This window comes from Diceros bicornis, chromosome 2 (genome assembly GCF_020826845.1).
Source record: "Diceros bicornis minor isolate mBicDic1 chromosome 2, mDicBic1.mat.cur, whole genome shotgun sequence".
NCBI lineage: Eukaryota > Metazoa > Chordata > Mammalia > Perissodactyla > Rhinocerotidae > Diceros > Diceros bicornis.
The window spans coordinates 45118383-45135435 of record NC_080741.1 but is presented as its reverse complement, the minus strand read 5'-3'; positions in this window follow the sequence as shown (position 1 = coordinate 45135435).

The following is a 17053-nucleotide window of genomic DNA, read 5'->3' as shown; positions in this document are numbered from 1 at the left end:
AGATACCTAACAGCTTCGTGGCTCATGTCACCTCCCCAACCTTCCCTGGTGCCAGCTTGAATTACTGGCTTCAATTCTTCACCTTTTCTTCATCCACACTCTTTTCCATGTGACTTTGCAGATCCTCCCACAATCTTGGGAGGGGACGACTTCTCTGCCCCTTGACTTCGGGCTTGGCTGGGGGATATTAGCAGGTGTGACAAATACAGTGGTTTGAAATCTGCTTGTGTGATTGGGCATGTCCTCTTGTGCCTCTGTCATTGCCGTGAGAAAAACATGCCCCAGCAAGCTTGCTGGTGCTGGGAGGATGAGAGGCACGTGGAATAGATCTGAACCCAAACTGCAGCCTGGAGCCCACCCCAGCTGATGCCAGCCAAGGTCAGCCAAACCCCAGCTGACCTGCAATGCACAGCAAGAAACAAATGCTCAGTGGCGTGCTACTGAGGTTTCAAGTCATTTGGTACCCAGCAGTAGCTGATGGATATATAAATCTACCCTCCAGGCCCTCTTGGAAACCTACACAGAAGGAAGGTTTCTGGGAAAAGGAGACTTTACTTGAAATCGTGTCCCAGGAGACCATTCCTTCCTTATGTGAGTCTCACTAGTGATGTCACAGTCACTGTGACTCACCTCTCCCAGGAAGCATTAGCGTGTTAGTAATAATAGTAACTAGCATTCACCTGGGGTTTTATAAGCAAGAGGTGGCTGCCACATATAACTATCTTATGAGGTGAAGAGGCCAGGATTATCACGTCCATTTTGCAAAAAGAAAATAAAGAACTCAGACGAGGTGAGTGACTCACCACGACTGGACCAGGAGGCAGCTGTCTGAAGGAAGAACGAGATAAGGAGTTCCTTATACCCAGGGGGAGGTCACATGTGTGTATGTGTGTGCGTGTGTGTTTTAATTTTTATAACCTTTTCATTATGAAAGTGATACATGCCAATTGTGGAAAGTAGGCAAATGCAAAAAGCATTAAAAAACAAAGTTCCTAGTCTACCTAGTAGTATTTTTATTTATTTCTGTTTGTTATTTTGAATGCATGTATATTTATAATGTATTTTTATAAGTTAGAATCATACCATATACATAAGAGCATTTCCCATGGCATTTAAAATTCTTTAAAGACATAGTTTTTAAAGCATAATATTATGCTTTGATATTTATTCTATAGATTTATTCTAATTTGTTTAAGCCTTTTCTGTTATTGTAAATGTAGCATGTTTCTAATTTTTTGCCATTAAAAAAATCTTGGTGAACATATTTGTTAGTATGAGAGATAATTTATGTATTTAGTACATGGCACATGGTATGTGATTAATAAATGGTAGCTAGTATAAATATTTGCGTAAATCCCTGATAATTTCCTTAGAATAAATTTCTAGATAAACTTGCTGGGTTAATAAAGTTTTAACATTTAAATAGTTAAATGTTAAATGTCAAATTGCTTTCCAGAAATGATGTTGTAATTTCTATTACTAATGACAATGTTACAGGTGCCCGTCTCAGAGCCTCTTCACTTGCGCTGAGTATTTTCTTTAAAATAAAGCATTGCTTATTTAGTAGGTAAAGAATAGTAGTTCATTGTCGCATTTTTGGTCACTAGTAAGGCTAAAAACTCCTGCGTAATTATTAACCATCAGTAACAGGATGACTCAGGTGGAGCATTCGGGTCAGGGCCTGGCACAATAAGTAGTTTTGACTGAATGAATGAATGATTAAAGCGGGCCACTGTGGGTATGAGGAGAATTGCTGAGGCTGTATGCTAAGGTCTGGCCTTGTTGAAGTGTTGACTACATCGACAGGATTTTTTTTGTGTGTGTGAGGAAGATCAGCCCTGAGCTAACATCCGTGCTAATCCCCCTCTTTTTGCTGAGGAAGACCGGCTCTGAGCTAACAGCTATTCGACAGGGGTTTTAATCTTAGTCCTTCCTTGCTCAATTGAAAGTACTTTCAAATGGACAAAGTTCTGGGATAGAAGTCAGGTTTGGGAGTGTCTATCGGAGTGATAGTACTGGGAAGGCGGTGCTGGGCTTTGGACCTGGCCAACTGGCCAGTGAGAACCTCCATAAGAAAAAGGAACAGGGAACGCAGCCCCTGGTCAGAAATTTGGGGGCTGGGGCTGCCAGTGGCGCCCTCTCTCCTCTGGTCTCCCCTCTGCACCTCAAGCACACGCTTGTGGCCATGGGGTGTGTTTAGACTCTTCAGACAATTCTGTTCTCAGGAGGAAGGTAGGGATGTGAACTGGAGCTTTCCCATCTGACTGTGTCATGATTTGACTCAGCCACTGGACTGGCTGAACTGGCCTAAGCCCTGCCACACTACTGTGTTTCTGTTCCTCCAGGCCTGGCTGAGACCTCTTCCTTCTTTTCCTTCCCTGTGCGAGGAGCCCCACCTCAACTCAGAGGGCTCCTGTGGTACTTATTACCCTGTGTTGTAACTTTTCATTCACAAGTCATACTCCTTTCCTTGATTCAAGCTACTTGAGGGTGGAGATAGGGTTTTATCATCTTTGTCTCTTCAGCAGCTAAGAGTGTAGGAATGAATGGATGAATGAATGAATGCCCCAGGAGCATCCAGCATGCACCAAGAATAAACTAGGGGCTCGGAACCTGGTACGGAGAAATAGCCAGACTTCATTCTTTATTAATACGTTTCATGATGGAGTTTTGTTGGATGGAGAAGTTATAACTCTTATATCAGGCTCTGTGATTGGCTGGGTTTTTGACAGAGACTATATCACACATCCCCGTGCTTTGAAGCTTTCTACTTTTGCTCTGATTTGACTTGACACTGAGAGCCAAATCTCAGCTAAAGCAGGATTACTTTTTTAACCATCTGCCCAGATTTCTTCTAAGCAATTGTTCTCAAAGTTTACTGAGTGTCAGAATTGTCTGGAGTGCTTGTTAAAACGCAGAAAGCTGAGATCTACCCCCAGAGTTTCTGTTTCAGCGTTTCTAACAAGTTCCCACTTGATGCTGATGCTGCTGGTCCAGGGACCACACTTTGAGAACCACTGGTCTAAATGTTTCAATCTGGCCTCTGAACAAGGTGCCAGATTGACCTTCTCCCAAGTACAAAGAGTTGGGTATATAAAATGTTCAGCCACTGTGCCAGGGTCCAGCTCTGTTCATCCCCACATCAGGCTCGGACTGTCTTTTCTTGGCAGTCTGCATAGGGAGACAGGGTCACCCCAGCCTGTGTCAAAAGGCTGTCAGGGCCTAAAAATGACCGCTGCAGGGTCTGAAACCTTATCAGGACCCCTTCTAGCTTTCTGGAGAAGCACATGAAGATTCAGAGAATAGAATTTTACATCTTGGGGAAACCCCAAGCTCCAGGAACCAACCTTTGCACAGGAGGCAGCAGCCAGTGCCTCATCTTCCCCCTTCCAGAGGCTAAAGCTCCTCTAGAGGGGGACACCTGGCCACCATCTGTGATGGTCTCTGTGTGCTCTCCACTCCCCCCAGTTTGTGTATGCCTGAGCCCACATCCTCTTTCTTTCTTGATCTTTAGAGGAAAGGTGAGAACCTGGGCTAAGATTTGCTTTCCAGCAGCTTCCCCATCACAAATCAAATAAGATCCAAACTCCTGACCATGGCCTGAGCCCGCGGACCATGGTCCGACCTTGTCTCCCTGCTCACCAGCTTGTCGGCTCCACTCTGACACGCTGGCCTCTCTGCCGTCCCTCAAACACCAACTGGTTCCATCTGGGAGCTCTACAGCCACTCTGCCTGCAAAGCTGGGCCCCAGATGGGACACGAGACCAGCTGTTCAGGCGTCCCCTCTCCAGAAAGAGCTTCCTGTTCACCCTCCATAAAGATGCCCCCTCCCCCCACCCGTTCCTTCTGTCCCTATCTTCGGAGCTCTTGTCACCATCTGACACCACCTCTAGAATGTAAGCCGCATGAAAGCCAGAACTTTGTCTGACTTTCCCAGCTGTGTCCCCAGCACTGGAACGTGCCTGGCACATCGTTCCTGTTCAATAAAGATTTATGGAATCAGAGATTGGATTGGTGATTACCAGAGGGGAAGGGGGAAGGGAAGAGCGTGAAAGGGACAATTAGGCACGTATGTGTGGTGATGGGTTGTAATTAGTCTTTGGGTGGACATGATGCAATCTATGCAGAAATAGAAGTATCATGATGTGCACCTGAAATTTATATAATGTTATAAACCAATGTTACCACAATAAAAAAAAATTTATGGAATGAGTCCGTGGCCTCTACCACGTACACTATGAAAGGCAGGGACTGGATCCTTTAATGATCCCAGACGTTGACTCTAAAATCCAGAATCTGGCTTCAGTTTACTGCCTAACAAGCTTGTTCAGCTGGGAAGAACCGGGGCAACAAATGAGGTTTCTGTCTCCGTCCCTGTTGCTCTGGACAGGCCCCTCACCCTGTGTTGTCCTGACCTGCCTTACCTGCCAAAGGGCTGGATACCATTTGTGTTGCCCGCCCCCAAGACTGTGTCAAGGCTCAAATGAAGTAACTGGGGGCTGTCCCGGTGGCTTAGTGGCTAGGTTTGTCCACTCTGCTTTGGCAGCCCGGGGTTCGCAGGTTCAGATCCCAGGCTCGGACCTGTACACTGCTCATCAAGCCATGCTGTGGCACATACAAAATAGAAGAAGATTGGCACAGATGTTAGCTCAGGGACTATATTCCTCAAGCAAAGAGAGGAGAATTGGCAACAGATGTCAGCTCAAGGCCAATCTTCCTCACCAAAAAAAAAAAAAGAAAGAAAGAAGAAACTGCTGGGAAAGTGCAATGCCAGGAAAAAGGTGCTGACAAATTTGGGGTTTGGGGATGGTTATACTTCTCTATGACTGTAAGTCTGCCCGCCACATTTAATTTTAGATGAGCTTTTCGTTCTTGTAGTTTAAAAAAGTAAAGCGTTAACTTCTTCATAAGCTTAAGGCTAGCCCATCATGGGCTAAAAGTCTAAGGAGTTACATTTGAGAAAGAAATTCTGGAATCTGAGCCTCTACTAAGGGATCTTTACCTTGGTCATTTCTCTGCCTCCATTTTCCTGCCCGTGAACATTTGCCTGCTGTCCTCTCAGGGAGGGCTGCGCTTTCTCCTTGGCATTAAGGCATTTCAATGTGTGTTAAAGAACGATTTGGGGTCCATATTTCTAATCCCAAGAACAGTTGAAGATCTTAAAAAGCGATTTTAGTTGACTGCAGATAAATGGTTGGATTGGAGAGAGACGAACCTCCCATGTGGCTTGAAATGGAGTCCTCTATAGTTATCTGGCCTTCCATTTCTCACCTGGGCAGGGAATTAAAGGAGCTGAATTCTTCTGGTGAAGCCCTTGGGGGTAGTGTTGCCAGAGATTGAATTTCAGATAAGCAACAAATAATGTTTTAGCATATCTCATGAGATATTTGGGACATACTTATACTTAAAAAAGTATTCATTGTTTATCTGAAGTTGGAATTTAACTGTGCCCTATATTTTGTCTATATTTCTGTGTTTATATTTTGTTTTATTTTCTTTGCCTACCTTCAGGTCTTTGGTCCTAGGAATGGAGGGACAGGAAGACTGCTTGCACTTTTCCTAACCCATTTGACCTTACAAATGAGAAATGTTTTGCTCTTAGTCTCCACTCAGTCCAATCCCTTTCCCTCCCTCCGGGTTCTGGCTGTGGGTCCTGGGCAACAGAGGGATGCGACCTTAAGTAACCCATCTGCCTGGCCTGCTGCTGAAACACCGCCCACGCAGCCACACTCCTTGGAATCAGCAGGGCACTTACCAAAGCGTGGATGCCAGAAAAATTCTCAGGTCCTAAGACAAACCAGGGCAAGAATGTTTTATAGCTGTTGGGAGCGTTTGATTCTTAGACAAAGGGCCTAGGAGACCCGGAACACTCCCCTGAATGCAGAGCAAAACTCCTGCGTCAGCTTATTTATTTTGGTATTACTAAACACCACTTTATTACTAATAATACCTTGCACTCATGTTGTGCTTTTCATCCAGGGATCTCTAGGTGCCCTGTTAGCATTCAGCAGCACAGCCCTGTAACCCCTGGATTATGTAATTGTACAGAGAGCTTCTTTGAGGCAGAAAGGTTGGCCCTTCACGGAACAGACCTGGACAGAAGTTAGGAATAGTTGCTTCAAACCTGAGCTGGGTGGTGGGCATTCGGGTACAAGTTCTCACCCCACCCTGTCACACGGTTAGCCTCGCAGCTATAAGATCAGTGCTGCGTTCTTCTTCCCCATCATCTCGGTTTTAACCCCCAGCGTATAGCACAATGACTGGAACACAGCAGGTGCTCAGAAAATGTTTGCTAAATGAATGAATGAGTGATAAATAAATGAATGAACCTGGAAGTAAACTTTGAGTTCCTTCCTTTGCTTTATTTTCTGGTGGATGGGCGTGTAGCAGCTGACATAGGATTGTCCTACGTCAATATCTCTTCAGGTCATTTTGCCATTTCTGGGTACATGGGCTCTCCTGGCACTTCCATGCCTAGCAGCCTCCTCATCTCCTTGTCAGAGGATGACCCACAGCCTACTGGAACAGCTTTGGCTGCATGTGCTGTTTGTCTCGTTCTTTCAGCCCTTAACCAACGACTGAGGGGTGCAGAGCTATAAACTCTCCAACTCCCTCATCCCTGATGACAACACTTAGGTGTCACCTGTACTGTGCCCCTGAGGGACTGTGCTGACATTACCCTCCCAGAGACTTGGTTTGACCTCATCCCTTGTTTGTTCTCCTTCTCTTCCCAGTCCTGTTTCCCCACCCTACGGAACACTTAGAACACCAGGAACACTTCCTAATGAGTCATTTTCACTGGATTCTTCTCTCAGGGTCTGCTGCTGGGGAACCCAGCTTGAAACCAGAGCATTTCAATTTCTCGACCATGGCTCATTCGCCCAGTGATGCTGACTCTGTATCCTGCACCCGGCAGGACCTTCTAACAGAAAACGATGACAACCAATCTTACTATTGGATGAGAAGCAGTAGAAGACGAGGAAGAGTCAAGACCTTACATCCCCTAGGGCTGAAATATAGAATTTCAGCTTGGAATTTTCTTCAGCAAAGACAGCACAACTATGGATCACTGCAAAGTAAGCTTCAAATTCTTATGCACACAAGCATGTGGCCCTTCTTATAGGCTTCCCACCTGGGGGCTGTCTTCGGACAAACCCCTGCAGGAGCCAGGAGGCAAGACCAGTGGTTGCTAAATGACAGAGGCAGCACCCTATGATGGAAGGTTAGGGAGGACCTAGATCAGAGACTGTCCCTTTGCCTTCCCGCATTTGGACCAAGGAGGCCTGGTAGCGAAATGGTGTGTGTGAGGGTGGGGGCTGAGTCGATGTGATAGGTCAGTGGCTGTGTTTCCTCAAAAAACTTTTAAAGAGTTATTTCTGCATTCCCTGGGGCTTTCGGTTCCCAAGACTTCCCACTGGTAGAGATCAAGTTCGTATGTCTGGAGGGGCTCTCCCTCGTTCTATTCAAGGCTTTCAGGCAGACAAGATAGAATGGCATTTAATAACTTTTCCTGACTGTCTTATAAGGACAATGGCAGGGTTAGGTGTCCCTGAGCTTCCCGAGATTTTATTGGTTTGTTATATTTTAAAGTGCTCTGGTGATACTGCCGTAACCTACTTCGGAGGAAAACATTTATTATTAACGTTGCTTTAACACTTAACTTTCTAGGGTATTTGTGGATGACACAGTCATACATCTGCCTTTTTATAGTGTTTCACAGCAGAGCACAAGACCTTCTGGCTGACACCTCATAGATCATCAAAATTAAGACCTCTAGGCAAGCAGAAGAAAGTGGGGGGGGGGACAGCAACTGGGGAGGACTCGGATCATTTCCAAGTTAACTTTCCTATAGAGAGAGACCGTTTCCATCACGGAGAAAATTGTTCTTAACATTAAGACTTTCTTGTTTCCATGGCAACCCACAACAACCTAAAAGGAATGTCGGCAGCGGCCATACAGCCAAGTGATGCTTCCCACCTGATTGGTGGCTGGTGGAGAGTAACGCAGAGATGGGGTCAGCCAGCCAGGGGTCAACCTCCATCTGCTTGGCATTCAACATCCCAGCTCTCCTATGTTAAAGCCAGAAGAAATCTGGAAATCAGCAAGCCGGGACAAAAGCAGGTTCTCCATCTTTTATAAGCATAAACTGTATGTCATAGCGTCAGAATCTTTGCTGGAGACATCAAAATGATATTAACAGAAAGCTATGAACAAAAGACGAAAATGGCTGATTTTTTTACTGAGCTTCCCTTCATGGTCCAGCATTGTCTGACTTTGGGGTCTCTTTTGCCTGTCTATAAAAAGATGAGCAAGAGACTGTAACTGTGTGGTTTCATTTGCTATTACACCCTGAGCCCCCTTTTCTCACTCAAACTGGCCAAATGTGACAACCGAGGGGCAAATGATTTTCCGCTGCTCTTTAGCCCAACTTTATCTGGGCCACAAAATCTACTTCGTAAAAAAGGACCTTGACCTTTATGTTGAGAGGAAGCAACAATTATTGTCCCTAAGTCCTGAGACCAGCAGCATTTTTGAGGAGGAAAAAGAGAACCAAGAAAAAGAAAATTCCCTGGGAAGTGGGGAAGGCCCCCAAAATAACCATTTGGGGAATTCTTGCTTGAGACGACAGAAAATCTTGCATCTTTTCCACTGACAAAGGTGCTGCTGTTTGCTCTGGGCTGTCAGGAATCAACAGTGTGCAGTATGAAGTGTAACCCCGACCCGTCTGCTGGATCCCTCTCTGTGTCTTTCTTTTGTCAACTGTGTGACATTAACACCACCCTATGACATTTGCGTCATGCATCAAATCATGCCTGTTGGTCTCCAAACGATAAGTCCAGAGAGAAATAGAGCACTACAACCCCAAAAGGAAACAGGAGAGGAGAGAGAGCTCTGCCCCCTGCTGTTGCTGGTCAATAAGATTCCCCTAAAGGCACTGTACACCGGAAGACGGAAAAAAAGCAGAGGAAGCCTTCTGCCTTCCGGGAAAATGAAAAACAACCATGGGGAGAAGCTGCAACTGCTGCTATCAGAATGATGGAAACATGGCTTTAAGCCCCAGCTTCCGTTCACTGATGTCCTTTCTTCAAGTCCAGGCAGCCAATCGGTAGTAGTCAATACGCAGTTATGTTACACTTTTTGTTTTGTTGTTGTTGTTGTTTTTTGTGAAGAAGATCAGCCCTGAGCAAACATCCATGCCAATCTTCCTCCTTTTTTGCTGAGGAAGACCGGCCCTGAGCTAACATCTATTGCCAATCTTCCTCCTTTTCTTCCCTTTTTCTCCCCGAAGTCCCAGTAGATAGTTGTATGTTCTAGTTGCACATCCTGCTAGTTGCTGCATGTGGGACGCGGCCTCAGCCTGAGCCAAGAAGTGGTGCATCGGTGCGCGCCCGGGATCCAAACCCGGGCCGCCAGTAGCAGAGCGCGTGCACCCAACCACTAAGCCATGGGGCCGGCCCCCACTTTTTGTTTTTAATTCCTAAATGATGGGACATTTAAGTTTGTCTCTGCAGGAAGGCTTATGGAAAAAAACTCAAAACTGTTCTTTAATGCATCATGATACAGAAGTCTTTATGGTAGGTGGGACTGGGGTTTTCTGCCTGTAACCTGCATGCCAAGAGAGGGAAGACACAACTCCCATCTGACATAATCCTTGTTTGGACGGCACGTACTACTTCAGAGCAAAGGTAACTAGCTTTGCTGGTCATAAAGATGACTGAACAGAACTAGGTTGTTTGGTGACTGATAAACCATTTAGGGCTGTTGTAACACCACCGGGCATCGCATCCATCCCTTCATCTTTCAGGGACCTTGTGCAAAGTGCTTATCTGATCTTGCACTTCCCTCCTCTGTGCGCTCCCCAAGCCCTCCATTCCCTTCCGTGACCCTCCTGCCCTCCCTGCCTTCTCCTACCTACACAAACACCAGTAGGGTGTTGTCACTTCCTGGCTGCCCTTCCTCTCAGCTGACGTATGTAGGCCGGTGTTCCGGATGCAAAGGGCTTTTCCTTTGACCTGGCGAACCTGCTGGACAACAGCTTTCCAGGCAGTGGGTGGGGAACACTTCGGAGTCATATTGAGAAAGAAGAGATGTGGGGGTGCTGAAGGGATACAGCTTCTAAGAATGTGGCCTGGAGGCAGAGCTGGGTCGTGTGTGTGTGTGTGTGTGTGTGTGTGTGTGTGTGTCTACGCGCACATGAGCTCCGTTTACTACAGGACAAGAAAAACCAAGCCAGAGCTTAGCTTTGCAAAACTCCCCCACTCCACTGTCTAACAGCAGGTGGGGGGAGGGGGCTTCCTCAGACCCTCAGACCCGCACCTACCCTCCCCCAACTTATTTGGACCCAGCCGACCCAAGACCTCCCAGTGAATTTCTTTCCCCCCATCATCTTTAAAATGTCCTAAGCCCCTTGACCTGGGCTTGAGCAAAAGTAACATTTTAAAGAAGTTATGGAGTCCTACTTGAAGGGAAAGACATGCAGCCCTGATGTACAGACCTGAATACAGACACAAGGGGAAAGAGAAATGTGTGACTTCCTCGCTTAAATCTTTCCTTGATTTATCCTGAGAAGCAGCTTAGTCTAGTGGTCAGGGGCATGGGCTTTAGGGCCAGATTGCTTGGATCTGCCTCTCAGCTCCGCCAGCGACATGTTCTGTGACTCTGGGCAAGTCATTTAACCTCCCAGTGCCTCAAGTTTTGTATCTGAAAAATGGGGTAATAACTTACCTGCTATATGGGGTCATCAAGAGGATTCAATGAGTTAATACACAGAGCATTTGAACCAGTGCCTGATCATGGTAGGCACTCTCTAAGTGTTAGCTTTTATAGTCCACCAGGGCCAGCTTCATGGGGGTGAGATCTTTGCAGTTGCACAGGGCCCCCGTGCTCAGAAGGGTCTCATATTTAGATTAATGCTTTGCCATCACCATCTTGAAATTCTTATTAATTTTATCTTTGGACTTGGGTTTTATAAGTGAAGTCAATGAGACAATGGAGCATGCATGTGAGCAGAGATATGTGAGCAATATGCAGGTCCACGGTTCCTTGCTACCCCATCTCGGATAGCATTTGCCATGCCCCATGAGCACAGAATCCCAGTGGACTCACCATGCGCGAGAATTCAGCGAGACCCAAAGTGAGTACAAGGGAAGCGTGTTACCTGTATGACGGGCTAAGTGAGGGAGGGAGGAAGGGGACACCATGGACAGCCCAGAGGCCACGCTTTCTGTTCACCCACTACTTGCCTTGAATGCAGGAAGGAGACAATCGTGTCATAAGAAAGGCCAAGGAGCCCTCTCATATTCTTACGTTACTTCCCTGTATTAAGTGACCATTTTCATGGAAAATGATGACATAGAAGGAAAGGGAAAGAGGGCAACCATAGTTTCTTTTCCTTTCGGTCCTTCCTGTCTCACCAGTAAGATGAAGGTAGAGAGTGTTGGTAGAAGGTATGTGCATTAAGAAGTGAAATGAGAAATTATGCTGCATTTCCATTGTTCTGATAGGAGTGAAATATATATACATGTACGATTTAGGAAATACAAACTGTGTCATTTTGGTGATTCTGAATCTGATTTGAATACCCTTATACGTGCTTTTAAAACTCATTGCATAATATAAAGATGAATGGTAAAACTCACGCTAATATTTAATATTTCTATTTATTTATTTTTACTTAGAACAGCATTACATAGTAAATAAAAAACACCATGACAAGTCAGAGAGAGATCACAGAAGAAAGGTAGAAGTCTTATATTTTGGTACCTTTAACGACACTTTTTCTTGCGTGTTTGAACAAGGGGTCCCACATTTTCATTTTGTACTAGGCCTTGTAAACTATGTAGCAGACCGTGCCCACAGGCTAACTCCTTGATGCTACTTCTTGTGAGCCTCTCATTCAGCCTCGTTTCTCTTACAGCCAGGAGAGTTTAAAGAGAGGGGTTGGGGAGGCAGAAGGAGGGCTGCCGAAGTATTTTCAGCTGGGGTCTGACCTCCCAGGGGCACTTAATTCCCCCAGAGAGTTCTGTGAGGTCCCTTAGCAACCTGTGAACAGTACTGTCACCAGCTGAGAGAATGGCATGGAATCTACCCAACCACAGCCCCCAGCCCCCTGTCCAGTGTTTGCTGGATATTAGGCCTGACAGGCAATCCCAACCAGAAGAAAGGAAGACGAAACTGAAGACCCACATCATGCAGGTGGGCATTACCAGCCAGGACTCAGGCCTGAGGACCAGCCTGGTGCTTTGTTTTGAATGGCAGGAGTGGAGCATGGTTGTCATTTCTCTCCCTGGGATCAAAATCAGACAAATCTTCTATTTGGCTTACCAGGCAATAAGTGGATAACACTAGTGAATGTCAGTGCAAATTACAGCTCTAGCCTCCTGTCGTCAGCTTTGTGCTGCTTCTTGTCACTTTAATGCAAAGAGACAGCGTGGAACTGATAACAAGCCAGAGGGGTGGTGGATTGGAGGGGGTGGCTCTGTCAGGGACAGGAAAAATGCATGTTGGAGAGACTGCTTCAAGACAGTAAAAACCCACAGCAATGATTTCCTTGATCGCCTGTTGGAAAAGGGGCATTTAAGAGTGTTGGATGCCTGGACAACATTTCACAGATATCCACAAAACTGAGCAGCTACCTCATCCATTCATTCACCCACCCACTCACCCACCCATCCACCCATCCATCCATCCATCCACCCAATCATCCATCCATCCATCCACCCATCCACCCATTTACCCATCCATCCATCCATCCAATCATCCATCCTCATCTGTTAATAAGAGCTGGACTGGGCCTCTTAGCACACCGGAGTTTTGAGGGACTCCTGGGGCCTCCATTTACTGCTCACAGCCACTTTCCTGGGTTTGCTTCTAAGAAGTCTGGAGAACTCTTGGGAGGAAACACTTCTCCTCCTAGCAAAAAGACGAGGGCTTTGGGGCCTTTTAATTTTGCCTAAAATAGCCCCGTGACTGCTCAAAAGCTCTAGTTCTACTCAAACTGCATTTCCTAAGCTGGTGGGTGAATGCTACTGTTTCAGAGACCCCTCAGCTGAGAGATAAGATCTCCCTTCCAACCAGCTCTGGTTTTGTCTGCCAGGAGTTGAGTGTGTGCATCTGTCTTGAAGCCCGCAACAGTCAGCTCACATTAATATGCTGCTTCACTGTATCTCCACCCACACTACACATTTGAGGAACTGATGCAGTCAAAACAGGAATGCGGGTCTTCCTATGGCTGTGCTGGCCAGTTAGTATCTGAGGAATTAGAAAAGAGACCAAGAGGGGGCTTACATGGGACACACATCTTGTACATCTTCTCAGCTTGCTCAGTGACTTTGTTTTCTCTGTTGGCTGGTGCCCCACCCACTCTGGGATGCCCTCCACTGAACCTCACCATGTGTCGTGGGATCTGACTTCCTGGTAGCCATCAGGGGCTTGATAAAACAAGGGGGCTAACATTCCTCATGGGGTGAATATTGACCTAGGAGATAGAAGGTGGGAGCAGGGCAGATAAATTCCTCCACCTTCCTTTCTCCCACGGATGGCACTGGATCACGATTCCTTCTTGCAGCCTTTCTGGGGAAGCCCCATGCTAAGTGAACCTGGTGTTCCCCCATTGCTCATGGGGAAGCAGAGGCCAGCACAGTAATGTGTTACATAGTATTGTACGACTTCTCTTGTCTCACTTCCTTTTTCTCCCTCACCTCCCTTGCTCTTGCCTTGCATCTTCTAACTAAATTCTTAGAATATTAATCCTTTCTTGGGTTCTACTCTCTGGAAGACCTGAATCAAGACAGCAAATAATATTTATTTAACACCTGCTGCTATGTGCCTACAAGTGCTTTCAGTACATTCAAAACTGATTTTGGAACTTGGAAAACTCATTCAGAAGAGCAGGAAATGTGTCCCGAGGCCACCTAGATCAGGTGGCATCAGGTTTCCTGGGGCCAAGACAACATGCATGGCATTTCTATATTCCTTGAGACTTTGGTCTAAATCCCAGGCTCCCAACTTGGTCCCCAAATTAGGAAAGATTTCTGGTTTGGAGATTTAGCCTATGCAAATGGTTTAGTCTTTTCTTCATACCAGAAGTAATTAAAGAGTGATGGAGGGACAGCTTTCAGTACCAGTATACTAGTTTTCTATTGTTGCATAACAAATTACTCCAAAACTTATTGGTTTAAGACATCAGTAAACAATTATTACCTCTCACAGTTTCAGTGGGTTGGGAATTCAGCGCAGCTTGACTGGGTGGATCTGGCTCAGGTCTCTCATGAAGTTAAGGTCAGATGTTCACTGAGGCTGCAGTCAACTGAAGGTCTGACTGGAGCTAGACGATCCAGTTCCAAGATGGCTTACTCACACGGCTGTTGGCAGGAGGCCTTAGTTTCTCTCCATGAGGACCTCTCTCCAGGGCTATTTGAGTATTCTCATGACGTGGTGGCTGGTGTCCCCTCCAGCAAGCAATCCAAAAGACCAAAGCAGAAGCCATAATGCCCTTTATGACTTAGTTTCATAAGTCACACACTGTTTTCTCGATCTTATGCTATTGGTCACACAGAAAGCCCTGATTCAATGAAGGGAGAGCATATACAACGGCATGGATTCTTCTCCTAGGAGAAGGAGGAGCATTTTTGGACCAGAGTAGCATCCTAGAACATCAGAGCTGGGAGAGTTCTTAGCGATCACCCGTTTCAACAGCCTCATATAATAGCTGAGAAATCTAAAGATCAGAGATGTTAAGCAACTTGCTCCAGGTTACTCCGTGAATTGTCTGTTCACACTTAATTCAGGACTCAACAGCGCCTGCAGGAAGCGCATTTTATGAGGCCATGTGGGAATTGTAGCCTGTGGTCAAGCAGCGTCACCACACTGATGAGGGAAGTCAGAAGTGATGCTTTAAACAAGAGCTGCCCAACGAATCCAGTGCAAAGCTGATTACAGGAGTTCATTCATTCATTCCAAACATATTTATGGAGTGCTTACCTCATACTTGGCACTGTTCTGGGCACTGGCACACAGGTGAGCAGAAACGTGCTCCTGATCTCATGGACCTTACAGTGTAGTGGGGCAGACAGACATGCACTGCATAGTCCCACACATAATGGAGATATCACAACTATGGCAAGTGCTTTGAAGAGGAGGTTGAAGCACTGTGAAAGCACAACAGAATATTGAGTTAGTTCCAGGGAGGCCTCTCCAAGGAAGTGATGATTCACTTATCACTTGACAGCCTGAAATTGAGTTCCACTATCAACGAGATGATGATTTTTGGTCACGATTTGTTTTTCAGATATTGTACTTTTCACCTCCAGAAGTTCCATTTGGGTTTTCTTTTATATCTTCTATTTCTCTCATAATCAAGTTCATATTTTCCTTTAACATCCTTGAATCTATTGATAAAATTTATAATAGCTATTTTAATATCCTTGCCTGCTAGTCTGTCATCTCTGCCATTTCTGGGCCTATTTCTATTTTTTTCTCATGGTTACAGGTCATATTTCCCTGCTGTTTTGCAGGTCTGGTAACTTTCTATTGGGTGCTGAATAATGAAGATTTTATAATATTTGGTATTAGATTTGTTTCATTCCTTGAAAGAGTGTTGGACTTTGCTCTGGTACCTGGCTGCTTGGAAACAGTTTGATCTTTTCAGGGCTTGCTTTTAAGCTTTGCAATGCTAGGTCCAGAACAACCTTTAGTCTAGGACTAATTTAGCCCTGTTATTAAGGCAATAGCCTTCCGAGGATGCTACCCATGTATTACAGCGTCTCCACTGTGGCTGGTGAGAATACCAACCGTTTCCAGCCCTGTAAGCACTCCAGGAATTGTTCTACCTGCTCCTTTTAGGAGGTTCTTTTCTCTGCCTTGAGGAATTTCTTCACATGTAACCACTAATCAGAAATCAAAGACTTGAGGTTTTTACCTGACAGTCTCTGGAGTTTTCTCTGTATATAGAGCTCCCTCCTCTCTGGTACTCTGCCCTGTAAATGTGAGCTGCTGTGGCCTCCCAGACTCTGAACTCAGTCTCCTCAACTCTGTGAGATCACCAGGCTTCTTTTGGGTTCTCTCTAGGCAGGGAGCTGAAACCATCATAGGGCGCACCCTGTTTGTTTCCCTTCTCTCAGAGCTCACAATCCTGCCTTGACTGTTGTCCAATGTTGAAAATTGTTGTTTCACACATTTTTTCTGGTTTTCTAGTTGTTTAAGGCAGGGGCATATAACCAGTCCCTCTTACTGCATCATGGCATACTTTTTCTTTAATTTTTTAAACAGTTTTATTGAGGCATAAATGATATAATACACTACATATATTAAAGTGTACAATGGACAAGCCTTGACATATGTACATGCACATGAAACCATCACCACATTCAAGACAGTGAACATATCCATCACTCCCAAAAGTTTCTTCATGCCCCTTTGTGACCCCTCTTTCTGGCTCCCTGGACCCTTCCTCCCAATGCAACCACTGATCTGCTTTTACTCATAACAGACCAGTTTGCATTTTCTAAAGTTTTATATAAATTCCTTTTTGTCTGGCTTCTTTCACTCAGTGTAATTATTTTGATTCATCCATGTCATTGTTTGTATCACTAGTTTCTCCTTTTTAGTTGCTGAGTAGTATTCCATTGTATTGGATATACCACAATTTGTTTAGTTATTTTGTTTATACCATACTTATTCATTATTGATAGACATTTGGATTGCTTCTACTTTTTAGCTATTATAGATAAAGCTGCTATGAACATTTATGTAAAATTCTTTGTGTGGACATGTTTTCTTCTTTTATAAATACCTAGGAATGGAATGGCTGGAACATATGGTAGGTGTATGTGTAACTTTTTAAGAACCTGCCAAACTGTTTTCCACTGGCATTTATTTTAAAACCAGTTTTTGTTTGTTTGTTTGTTTGTTTTTAGATCCATGTGATGGTGTGGTAAATCAGTGAGATGTTTGGATGTAAATGTTCGACTTCTTTTATTCTGAAGCAATAAGCATGCTATGGCAACTGTCACATTGATTACTGTCAGCCCCTACCAGTTTGGAAAGTGGACTT